The following is a 13507-nucleotide window of genomic DNA, read 5'->3' as shown; positions in this document are numbered from 1 at the left end:
CCTAACACGATAGTGACAATATTACATGTGGTGGACTCCCATCCACCTCAACTAATAATCCACCTCTTCAAAGCTAAATTTTAAGAATCACAGTAGGAAGGAATTTCTGGTTTCATTCATGACAGTACAAATGGAGCTGTATTTCATCCGGTCTTTAATAATTTTGCTCTTTTATTCATCTCCCAGAGGTTTTACTCTGCTGCTCTGTCCTAGTTGGTTCTGCTTTTCTTTGATGTTGTGGTTTCACACATGGGTACCAATATGAGGGACTGTTTTCTCTCTACCTATTTATTTCACATGCTAATGTACAAAGAGCTATTCCTCTTCAGCAACATCTACTGTCATGCTAGCAGCCTTGCAAGTCCTTTCATGGGTAAAACCAGAAGATTTTTAATATCTCTTAAAAAAGAACTCCCTCAGAGACTACAAGATTGCAGTAGCCATCATGTATAGCTCATATCTTTGTAGGGAGCCATACCTATTCACAAACCGCTAGTCAACACATTTTCTGGGCAGTGTGGATCTGTGGATTGCTGTTCTAAAGGCCCATTTTGTACACACACATTTAAAGAAAGGAGAGAAATCTAGTGCCATGAGATTAAAAAAACTTCAGTATGCAATGTCAGTGGTTGTGTAACAGAAACAGAACTCCCTGTTCTACTGAGGAGCAGAATAATTTTTTAGCTATTGTTGGGGCACACAAGGCACAAAGAGAAATAATTTCTTATAGTTTCTGTTTTGAGGCTGCTTGAAGGGACTGTGTGATACATGGCCAGGCATTTTAGTATAAATCCAGTTTGAGGGGCAAAAAGTCGAGTTTTTATAGATCCCAGATAATTCACTCAAGAATATTAACACACTCTTGAAAACAAAACAGTTACAAAAATCATTTATAAAGCTGGACCATGCATCTGAACTTCGGAGCTCAACTAGAGCATAGAAGGGCACATTCCTGTGGACATACCTATTTGTTCTGAAGTTTCCTTGAGAGGAGAAAACATAACATAACGTTTAATTTAAAGTATACATGAATTTTGAGATCTTCCAGTGGGGTAGAACTCTGCTAATCCTTAGATATCATAGTTGGGGTTGTGGTCGTAGGGATGGAAAAGAAAAGAAAAGAAGCAAAATTTAACAACAGCTTGCAAAAAAGATAGCAAAGTAACTTTAGATATTGTTTGATGAGGTGCCTGGTACTGGTATGAATATTTTGGAAGGGTGAAGGACTACACCATTTAAAGGATATGAAAATATTCTAGGTACTGATTATGTGAGTTGCCATATGTAGGAAGAGTTTAAAAGACATGCTTTTAGGTCAGTCTTAAAAGCAATTAAGTTCTCCTCCCTACTAATGTTGAGAGGAAGGAAGTTATCTTTCTCCTCCAAGTGATGTGCCTGCCCTGATGGAAGATAATTTTCACTTCTTTTGAGTTAAGAGGAAACGGTATGAGAAACCTTTGAATACTAGCAACTTGATGACTTGTGATGTTGTACTGCATGTAAGGATGGTATAGCACATGATTACTTTAAAGAAGTGGCACAAACAAAAATGTATCTTAAATCACTGGCATCTTAATCCATGAGAATTTCTTTCTATTCCCCTTATGGCAGACCCTGGGGAGGCGTTTGGATTTTCTAATGTCATAGTCTAACCCAAACTTGAATAATATAGTCATATGATGAGACAACATTTCCAAGTTAAGAATTGTTTGAGATGGAGTCCTAACTTGCCTCTGTCTGCTATATTAGAGATATATTTAATAATTGTTGCCTCTGCAGGGGGTGGAGGTATTGCAGATGTGTATACTGTAGATAAAGGCTGCAGATTTTGGGTGTTTAAGTATCCGGTGGTGGGGGCATGGATTTTGCAATGTCTGAACAAGATCTGATGAGTGGGCCAAAGCTGTCACCCTGGAAAATGGGGTACAAGGAGTAGAGTGGAGAGAATCGGCTACTAAAGTACTTGAAGATAGTACTTCAAGGTCTGTTCAGGTTCTCAATCAAGTTTGACCTGATCAGAGAAATCAAATGGATAAATGGAATTTTTCAGAATCGAAATCTACTATTTCAATGTGTATGAGTTACACGTTTCTGGGGTTTAAAACATGGCAAAGGTGTTGGACAGCTTTTGTGGTTAATTGTAAACAACAGTTCCAGAAATATGTCTCTGAATGGAAGAGAATTGTCCTTTCCTAACAAGAGCCAAAGTTGTTTTAAATATGTTAAGGAACAGAACACAGAATTGCTATGTGCCTTTTAAAGGTAGCCCATATGGAATACAATAAAAACTTCAGAGTTGAAAGTTTAGTCCCTCAGGCATGGAAAGTAAATAGATTGGTGAAAATTGTAATTAGTAAAAAAGTAAATATGTGGCTTATGGCAAAATAAAAGACATGCTCCGTAGACATTTATTTATCAGAAGCCTACCTAGTCACCTGCGTCTCCATTTAAGCTTCCAGAGTAGTGAAGGCATTGTTTTGCTAGGAAATCTGTTTGATTCTGATCAAGGTATCACAAGAGGTGATAGTCAAATATAATGGTTTTATTGTGGAAATGTGTTTTATAAGCACCTCACTGATATAAATATCTGTAGCACCCAGAAAGAACTCCACTCAAACCCTTCATTGGTTATATATCTATCATGGGGGATGAAACACCATAAGGTGCCAAATGGTTTATCCTTACCACCAGTACTTGCATCACTGCCCTGAAAAACTCTTTTAGTATGATGGGTTTGATCATTTTTAAGGCATGTCATGTATTTAATTTAATTAGCAGACACAATTTTGTAGGCCCTGCATTTGCGTGTTAGTAGTGACAGTGCAGCTTTGATGGGGAATCCCATCAATTTTGTCTGAAGGATAGAGATAGAGTAAATCCCTATGTTGATAAGTCTTTCTGCTATGTGTTCATTTTGAATAGGGCATTGGTTGTGTGGAGTGGCAGGAATTTAGTGAGAAGGAGGGTATTTAAGATTTTAGTTTTTTTTAGAAAGGATTCTCATATTAAGATACTGTTACATTTGGACTCTTCAAACAGAGGTCAATGTCTTCTGAATATAAGAGCAGTAAGTGCAGTGAAATGTCCACTTTCTACAAGTTGTGTGTGAATTGGGGGAGGTCATGATTATTGACTAAAATGTACCTCATGCATAAGTAAAGATGAGTTTAAATCTCAGAAACACCAAATGTTGTTTTGTGTATACAATTTTCTAAGGCCCAAGGTGGTTGTAGGTAAGGACCAAACCCCCCAATTCACACACAACGTTTAGAAAGTGGACATTTCTCTGCACTTACTGCTCTGTATGCCTGACAGCCTGTCTCCAATATATGTCTGGGGTGGGTGACAACTACACTTCGTGCATTCCCTCTAGACAGCCACAACACAGGAAGGATAGGTGTGTCTTAATGTCCATCTACATACATCTGCATTCTGGTGCCCTTGCCCGCACAGGATGCCTTCACTTGAATAGGCTGTGTCCTGTCTCCACACAAAGGGCGATTACCCCCATAGAAAAACTGGCAGACAGGACTGGGTTGAAAGGGATCCTTGTGCACTTCAGAAAGCTGCTTGGAAAACAATTTCCCCACATCAAAGGCACTCTTGGGTATAAGTACTGGGTCTCTGACCAGTGGCTTCTCCTCTGTGGTGGAGGAGCGTTGCCCCACTGCTTTTGAGCAGTGTAAAGCACAAAATATAAAATGACTTTACGTTATTATCATTTTATGCTTCGTGATGCTTGGTGGGCGGGGCTGCTCTGCTCTCTGAGCAGGGAAGGGAAGGAGTGGTTTGCCCACTCCTAAATCCGCCATGACTGTTTGGTTGGTCCTCTCGGGCTGCCCACACTAGTCATGCGCATTTTCCCTGTTCTCTGTGCAGGCTGCATTACAGCCTGCAAGGAAAACATGCTCACCCCTCCAGCCCCTGTGTCATGGAGCTCAGACCAATCACAACACTGCATTACAGTATCATGATTGGTCAGGGGAGCCTGGGTGCTTACCAATCACAATGCTGCAATGCAGTGTTGTGATTGGTCAGTGGGACCTGACTGTGCTTCTGGTTCGAAGACAAGGAGAGCACAGAGGCGGGACCGGTGGCAAGGTAAGTTATTTTACTGTGCACTTAGTCCTCACCATCCCCCCCACAACTTACCCTGTGACATATCCCCCGCCTTACCACCCGTGAGCCATGCCAGCCGCCACTGTCTCTCACCCCCTAAAATTAGACACTTATGGAACTTGAACTGAACCTTTGTCAGATGGACTGCTGTGCTGCTTAAAGGACTCATGTTTGGACTGCAGACTTGAAAGGCTTGTTTTTCTCTTGTGTTGCCCTGCTATCAGCTGCTCTCTGACTCTGCAGAAGGAGAGCTGGATTCTGTCTTCCCTCCAAGTCATCTCCAAGGGCTTGTTGGCTTTCCTCCTGTCGCTTGAGACTCAGGGATACCAAAGTCTCCACCCCTGCTCCTGTATCTGGCTCACTGGAAGTAGCCCAGATACTTGCAACAGAACCGGTGCGTCGACCCAGTTGCAGGAGTAAAACTGGTGCATTGTATTGGAACAAGCATTTTGCCTCCAAAGATCAACGCCTTGGACAGCGTATCACCACCGCTGAAGCTTCATAAGATTGATGTATCCCCTCGACTGCGTGGCAGAATCCAGTGCATTGCTCCTAACTACAGTATTTGTCTTCAGAACTGATGCATCACTGGCACTGCATGGAGAAGATCGACGCATCTTGCTGTTTGCGACAAGTAGAGGTACTTTGTTCATCAGGGCCTGTGTGGGTCCATTGCGGTTGACTCAAACTTTGACAGTGCCTCAGTCCAGCGCAATCTGAAATAACATTTTTTGCGCTACTTCATTCTCAGATCTTTACTGTATTTATTCCTTTAAAATTCAATATCTCGACTTCAATACATTTTTGTTGTTTTTGTCTTGTTTTTTTGTTTATGATATAATAATCTATGTTTATAAACCTGTGTGGGGTCTCTATGGTTGTGTATTCATTGTGTAACTGTGTGTCTATGTTGCACAAATACTTGACACATTGCCTCTTTAGATAAGTCTGACTACTCTGTGCCAGGCTACCAGAGGGTGTGCACAGGTTATCTTTTAGTGTATTAAGCTTACCCTGACTAGACTGGTGGTTCCTGCCTGGTCTGTGTACATACCTCAGCCAACCAGGAATCCCATTTCTAACACACGCTCAAAAGAATTGCAATTTAAAATCCACTTTGTTGATAAAGTCGGATTGTAAGTCACAAGCTTGAAAATGCCACTTTCAGAAAGTTGACATTTTCTTGCCCTAACCATTTGTGCCTTCCATGAATGTCCTGAGCCACCTGACTGTGAATGGCTCTGATTTTATGGTTTGTGTATTCCTCCCATACAGTGACACAAAGCGATGGACAGGATGCACCATTCTGCCAGGATGGATGGGGCGAAGATATGCCCTGCCCCACGTACACTTCAAAGGTTTTGCCTCAAGCACACACAAATGAACCTGACACTAGGCTTGTTTCATCCCAGACGTTTTGGAGCCTTGGCAGGGGCAGAAAATAACTTTCAAGATCCAGAGGTGGGAGTAGTATAAGGAATCTACCCACATCAAAGGTATTAATATTGGACCTCCTGAGGCACACTTCAGTACACTCTTGAACCTGTAAACATCACAGAGGAAGGACTGACTTACCCGCCAAGAGGCCTGTCCCCTGCTACCAAAGAATTTCCCCACTGCTTGAGGACTGCCTTGTTCTCTGAGAGGGAAGACTGGAGCACTCTTTTCATCCCAGGTTAACTTGGACTTCAGGGGTCAGTTGGCTGCCCAGCTGACCTGCTGCAATCAACCTGCCAGAACCTGCAACCGGATCTGCCTGCACCGTGCTGACATCTGCAAAATTGAGTACCTGATCCTCAATCAGTGCCTCCCCAGGTCCTGGTCCCTTGGCTGGTATCAGTTGAGCTCTTTCTGTTAAGAAATGTGACATTCTGAAGTTTTGGGCTCTTCATGACCAGGAACAGGCCCGTTAGCGACAACATTCTGCCTTCCACGTCGATTGCCTATGTGAAGGTCCGGTGAACCTGACTCTTTGCTCTACAGTGACTGCCAGTGATGACTTACAATGCAATATCTGCACTTAGCACAACAGTAACAACATCCCACGCTGATGGCCAACACGAAAATCTAGCAACTATCCTTTAAAAATGCCTAACTAGCTCTTTGAGCAACAGCAACTAAAGCTCCTGCTGCCAGGCCTGCTCTTTGCGCTACAACGATGAACATCCATGACACTCTCCCTGCTCATCGTGGCCTCCTCCCCTGTGAACGGAACTCTTCAAGCCAGAATTTGAGAAGGGAACATTTTCAGCAGTAACATGAGTTATTGGAGAAACTGGTGGTGGATGAGGCATCTCAAGAATAAACCTCTATCTTACCATTTGAAAATAGTGTTGAACTTATGTTCTCTATTGGGTGAGATTACTGCTATTTGACATTCTCCCCTGGCGTGACTCTACTCTAGTTGCTGTTCTTATCCAAGAGATGTATCTGACTCATACTTGACCTAGAAAGCAATTACTAAGGAAGCGACAAAATACCTAATGCAGACAGAGCAACTGGAAAAGCCTGTACTTCAATGTAGATTAGCACCAACTCCAACCAATTGGAAGCTAGATGAAGAGAACCTTTTGTAGTGGCCCCTCCATGGCATAAAGCCCACCTATTTACATAATTCTATTCTTGCTTTGCTGGGACGAACTAGGTTGTAAGTTAGTTTCCATCTCAATGCCACTGACACTCCATGGTTTTGTATCAAAATGCTAACTCTAAAATAGCCTGCAGCAATATTGACTGAAAGACATTGGCATACACATTATAGACAAGATAAGTGGGTGTGGAGTTACAATGGCACAGCTATACCTCCCTCTGTATGCCTACCTTGACTATGATGTGCACGTAGATATAATTCAGTCAATATATTTCCATCTTTCTTTTATGGTTACTGTTTTGACATACAACCTTGTCCACTGAGGCTTGGACCTACTTGACTTGCATAATCCTATTTTTTTAAATAGAGGGTTGCACTGCGTTAGTAAAATAATGACAGCTTCTAGAATAAATGCAAATGGTCCCAACATTATCTGTAGAGAAAGAGAAAATATTTTTAAAATACATGCAACAATTGAATATGTGTATAGGTAGTGACTACTTGTAAGGAAAACATCATACATTTGGAATTTTTGCATTTAATTTACCCTGTTCACACCTAAAGCATAGACAGAATACATTATGCATACATGAGGTCACCAGAACACGAAAGTCAATATTGCACATGAATATAAAATAAGCACCCAATTGACAGAGGGAACAGCTGAAGGAAATGTGTTGTGAATATTCTTTGAAAGAATGAAGGGAACACCATGTTCAGAGTATGAGGCAGAAGCACTGAAATGAGACTTAATGCTCATTATCATCCACTGAAGAGCACTGAAATAGGAGCCAAGTGCTTTCATTGTCCACTCAAGTAAGCAATCAGGATTATGGGCATTGACACTTCTCGAGGAATTGTAGTAGTACAAGAGGAAAGCCCAGACTGTCCCTTTTTCATAATGCTAAAGGAATGCAAACTAAAGAAACAGCAGCAGATGCCCTGCTTGATAAATAAAGAAAACAAATCTTTAAAGAAAAAAAAAGGAGTTTAACTGCTATGGACATTTGAAAAGCAGATGAGAGAGATTGCTTCCAGTATTCCACTTTGCACAGCTTCTGGGCAGAACTGCTTACAGAGTCATTGTGGATATGTACATTAGTTCTCCTTTCCTTGTTAAAGCAGTCATTCAGCACTAAAACCAAACTTGTGAATGTCATTTTGAGTGAACTTAAACTCTTTCAATTTTCTCTCATTTAAAAACACGTCACACATTGTGGTGAAGTGAAGTAGCTCGCTAGAGACGTGTCATAGAAATGAGAGAAGGATTTATAAGAGCGCACAAATGCCCATTGGCATCAAGGCGCCAGTAGTTAGTCCATATAGGGGATTTGGCAAATAACTGGATCTATGTTCTGTAAATACTTCTGGTCTTCCTTATAGGGTTAAGAGGCACGGTGATTTGAGGCGAGGGGAGAGCACCAAAATGAAAGTTGCACATCAGACCACAATATGAGCACACTCTCCAGCAGAGTACCAGATTGGAATCTGGAATTTGACATTGTCTAGATCAGTGGAAGAGAGACAGGACTTTGGCATTATTAACTGAGAATTGCCTATAGTATCTACATCCAAAATGGACTGCATAGATCAACAAGTTTAATTTTCTGAAATTTGTCAACAATCATCAGACGGTCTAGGGGTGAGAAAAAATATGTTGCACAGTTTAGCCTGTGAATCCTTCCTGGACATTTCCTACATAGAGAACATTTGCAATATTCATTTAATTCACTTTGTGGCCAAGTCTGCCAATGGCCTTCCAGCCAGTTGGCCCAGTACTAGTCATGAGTGCATGAAACAACTGTTTATGAGGTGTCTGTTGTATTGAAAAATCATTTAGGCCATAGATGGCATTGGATTAAGTTACAAAATGAGGTTTCTGAGGTATTTCATGTTTTTTTTCTGCAAACAGTGTATAGGTAGGGTAACATATTTGATGCCTTTGGAGGATGTGTGTTGTAATTATTTTTTAGCCCAGTTAATTTAATTTTTGGCATTGCTGAATTAATGCTGTTTTCTCCTTTGTTACCATGCCTCCATTGTCTGGCCAGTGAGTAAGTGTGTTTGCTGAAGGCCACCATTTGTCTTTGTTGTCCCTGCCATGAGGTCAGGGGATGTTTGTTTGTATAGTCAGTGTTGATTGTCCTTTTTGTGAAGGCAACCAGTGTGCTTTTACCACAGACCTGAATGTGTTCTTAGTTGTGGCCATGCCTCCTTGCTGGTTGTTGTTGTTGTTGTGACAATGTGGCCATTTTGTGGAGGCAGCCAGTGTGCTTTCGCCATAGGCCTGCATGTGTTCTTTGTGATGCCATGCCTCCATGCTGGTTGGCGTGACCATGTGGCTGGCAGCCATTGTGTGTAGGCAGCCAGTGTGCTTTTCCCATAGGCCTGCATGCGTTCTTTGTTGTGGCCATGACTCCTTCCTGGTTTTTGTTGTTATGATCATGTAGCTGGCAGGCATTTTGTGTTGGCAGCCAGTGTGCTTTCGCCATAGGCCTGCATATATTATTTGCTGTGACCATGCCTCCTTGCTGGTTGTTCTTATTTGACCATGTGACCACAGACCAGTTTATGTAGCCAACCAGTGTGCTTTTGCCATCGGTCTGCATGTCTTTTTTGCTGTGGCCATGCCTCCTTGCTGGTAGTTGTTGTTGTGGCCATGTGGCAGTGGCTGACAGCCATTTTGTGCATCCAGTCAGTATTCCTTTGCCATAGGATTGCAGGGATGGATGAGATATCAGTTTGATAATATGCTTGAGAATAATTGTAGTATGTATATTAATAATATCATCTTGATGAACAGTGCTAATATATATTACATGCATTTTTTTCATTTTTCATTTTGCACCTCCAGTAGGTTTCTTCTCATCCTCCCATATAAACATTGGCAATTACTGATTTCTTAAATTATAATTCTGATTTTATCTTTTAAATTTTTTAATAATATTTTTTCATTTCACATTATGTATTTTTGATTTTTTTATTCTACATTTTTCAAATGTATTTACATTTTAATTTTTCCAATGTCGATTTTTTGAGTTTTTATTTTTTTCAAATGTTGTTCTTACATTTTGATTGGTTTTTAATTTGTAATTTGTTTAAATTTTAAAAAAAAAATAGTTTTTTTCTTAACATGTTTTTTCAATTTTGCCTTGGTTGATCCATCATCCATCCATCCACCATAGGCGCACAGCTGCACAACAGCATTAGTTTCTTTTTATATATAATTCCATTTTCTCCTGGACACCACGGCTGCGGTGCGCTTTAGACACATCAGCATCATCAATTTGTGCAATGATGATTATTACATTTCCCTATTGACCACATTGCCTGCCAAAGATGTCCGCAAAGAAAGATGCTTCGCAGAAAGTGATCAGTGAAAAGAAGCAGCCTCACCCCAAATCGTTTTTGGAACACCATGTCATGTGCATGCCGCATCAGCCCCCAGGACCAAGCTGAGAACAGCACTCCTGCATCAACAGCAGCACCCAAACCTAAGCCGAAGACCATGTCTGTCAGTCAGGCATCCACTGCAATCATGGCGACGCCAACGAGCAGTGACACTGAATTAGATTTGTCCCTTTTGGTAGAGACAATAGCCTTTGTGCCTCTCTTTGTAGACTGCAGACAACAGGCAAGCAGATAGACGGAAGTAAGAAGGAGCGAGACAGGCGCCGCTCCCCAGGAAATACCAGATCAAGTTGAGGCTTAAAGACAAGTAAAGAGAGGCGCAAAACCTATTGTCTCTACCATGGAAGAAAGCCTTCCAAGCAGAAAACAGAACCCACCCGAGAAATATCTATCCCTTCAAAAGAATAGACATGTGTCCCACAAGAATATATTTGGCCCTGAAGAAGACCTTCCCCACAACTACCACCAAGGTCCACTCGCGACTTGGTCCCAGCAATAAATAAGAATAGGACTCAAGATTCTCAAAAGAAGCATTTGGTTTAATTTGCCAAAAACTAGAGAAACAAAGCACTTGGAAATATTTTAATTCTATTTTAAATGTAAAAAGACATGTCTCTGTGTTTATGAACTGTTTAGGTGTAAGTGATGTCTTTACACATTGTTATTTATCCGTTCAAATCGTGATCGTTGACTATCAATTTGTACAGTATCACAGTGAAGCACGTCTCACGTTTTTGTTACTGTAAAGTGCACTGTCACAGTGAAGTACATCTGACATTTTTGTCAATGTAAAGTGTGTAAATTGTGTCTGTTTATATTTGAAAATATGATACTGAATATTTGCCCAAAGAAAGCAATATGAACGATAATGAATTAGACAATGACCCAGTGTGAGAGTATTCATTGAAAGAGTTGGGTTGTACTCAACGGGGATTCATACGTTGTGTATACAATTTGTACCATAGTTAGAATAAGTTTATTAGTAGAACTTGAGCAGGGAGACGTGCACAGATCCCAGCTCTAAAAATTAAAGCAATCTATGGTTTGAGAGGCATTCCTTTGCAGAGATTCTATATTGATTCCAGCCACCACAGCCCTTAACAGAATCACTCCCCTTTCATAGACCCTTCCCTGTTATTGCTTCATCTATATTCAGGTAAGACAACTATGAAGTGAAGTGAATTAGTTAAGTTAGTAAGTAAGTAAGTAACTGACTGCTTCTGCAAATAATCGTTCATCTAGGTTGTTGTAGACTATATAGGTCATGGCAACATGTCCCCTAATGGTCAAGATAGTTAGAGAGGTATAACCCTAAAACTAAGCAGTATAATACACTCTTACAAGCACATAAACAGGCTGCATAAAAATGTAAGGCAGCAGTGCAAAGTAAAAGTAAAAAAACTACTTCAGGCCTAAATTTCAATAAAATATAATAAGTATCCCCTTTAATTTTTACAAACAAACCCACCCTCTCCACCCACATCATGCCCACTCCTCGCCCTAAACAAACTGACCCAACCACCAATGTCAACAAATCTGAAATGGCCAATGATTAAAAATTCCAGCCCCAACTCCCTTCCCACCCTCTCCACCCACAGCAAGTTGCTCCCACCAAAACAAAAAATATAAATTGGACTAGAAGAGGGAGTTGTGTTGTGTATTGTGTGTATTGTGTGTATTGTTGTGTTGTGTATTTGGGTCCAGAGCTGCTCCATGCTTGCTCTATCCTGATGAGCCTGATCTCCATAGTGCCCAGCTACTGCAGGATGAGCCGCATTAACTGCCTGTCAGAGTGGGAGGGGTTGGCAGCAGTTGTGGTCAGTTTGCACGGGAGATGGGATGGCTGGGAGGCTGGAGGCTGAAGGCGACCATCTACACTGGGGACCGGCTAGGACTGAGAGGTGACTATTTATGCCTCTTCTTCCGCAAGGACAACCAGCCGCCATTATTCCTGCTGGATATGGTCAAGCATCTGCCTCTGAAGATGGGCTGCTATCTCCTGCCTGGTGGGTGGTACGCGTGGACAAGCAGGAGTAGCTATACTGAGAAAAAAATACAAATTGTAAATAATGCTCTGTGCAAACAATTGGTTTAAATGAGTGGTCCCTTAGAATTTGGAATTTTATTTGGTTATGATTAGGGGAGTCACAAGGCCAATTTTATGTTTTGCCCACACATGTCTCACATAAAAAGCACTGACTTTGTGGAAGAAATGTATTAGGCAGAATCAGGATAATGGTGGATAAAAAAAAATTGTGATTTGCTTCTTTTTTCTTCTAAATGCTTTTCAAATAACTAAACAGACACTTTGAGCGGAAAAATAAATTACCTCTCATTATTTAGTCAGGCATTATGTACTATGGAGTACAAGTTGTGTATTGTGCTAAATTAACAGAGTCATGCTCATTGCTAGCCAGGGGGTTGGGAATTTTGACACTGTCTGCAGCTGGGGCAACTGTGATTGACAATCATCTATTTTTGATTCTAAAGGCCCTGCTCTTCTTCAAATGTGTTTCTCTTTCTACCCTGACTCCAAAGAGGCAGATGAATAATAAATAAGAAACTACATCAATCAATCAATCAATCACGACATTTGTATAGCGTGCTACTCACCCGGAAGGGTCTCAAGGCGCTGGGGGGGGAGGGGTACGTTACTGCTCGAACAGCCAGGTGTTGAGCTGCTTCCTGAAGAAGAGATGGTCTTGGGTTAGCCGAAGGTGGATGGGGAGGGAGTTCCAAGTCTTGGCTGCCAGGTAGGAGAAGGATCTTCCTCCGGCGGTGGCTCTGCAGATGCGTGGTATGGTGGCGAGGGCGTGGCTGGTCAATCGTAGCTGGCGGGTGGGCCTGTAGAAGGTCATGCGGTCGTTGAGGTACTTGGGGCCCAGGTCGTGGAGAGCCTTGTGTGCGTGGGTGAGGAGTCTGAACGTGATTCTCTTGCTGACGGGGAGCCAGTGCAGGTCTCTCAGGTGTCCGGTGATGTGGCTTTGTCGGGGGATGTCCAGGATGAGTCGTGCGGAGGCGTTCTGGATGCGTTGGAGTCTTTTTTGAAGTTTGGCTGTGGTTCCGGCGTAGAGGGTGTTCCCGAAGTCCAGTCGGCTGGTGACGAGTGCCTGGGTAACGGTCTTCCTGGTTTCTGTGGGGATCCATCTGAAGATCTTACGGAGCATGCGCAGGGTGTTGAAGCATGATGAGGAGATGGCGTTGACTTGTCTGGTCATCGAGAGGGAGGAGTCCAGGATGAAGCCCAGGTTGCGCGCATGGTCCGTTGGTTTGGGAGTGGTGCCCAGGGCAGGGGGCCACCAGGAATCGTCCCAGGCGGAGGGGGATGATCCCAGGATGAGGACTTCCGTCTTGTCTGAGTTCAGTTTCAGGCGGCTGTTCTTCATC

This window comes from Triturus cristatus, chromosome 1_2 (genome assembly GCF_964204655.1).
Source record: "Triturus cristatus chromosome 1_2, aTriCri1.1, whole genome shotgun sequence".
NCBI classification, from domain to species: domain Eukaryota; kingdom Metazoa; phylum Chordata; class Amphibia; order Caudata; family Salamandridae; genus Triturus; species Triturus cristatus.
The sequence above is the reverse complement of the archived record's forward strand: the minus strand, read 5'-3'. Positions refer to the sequence as shown.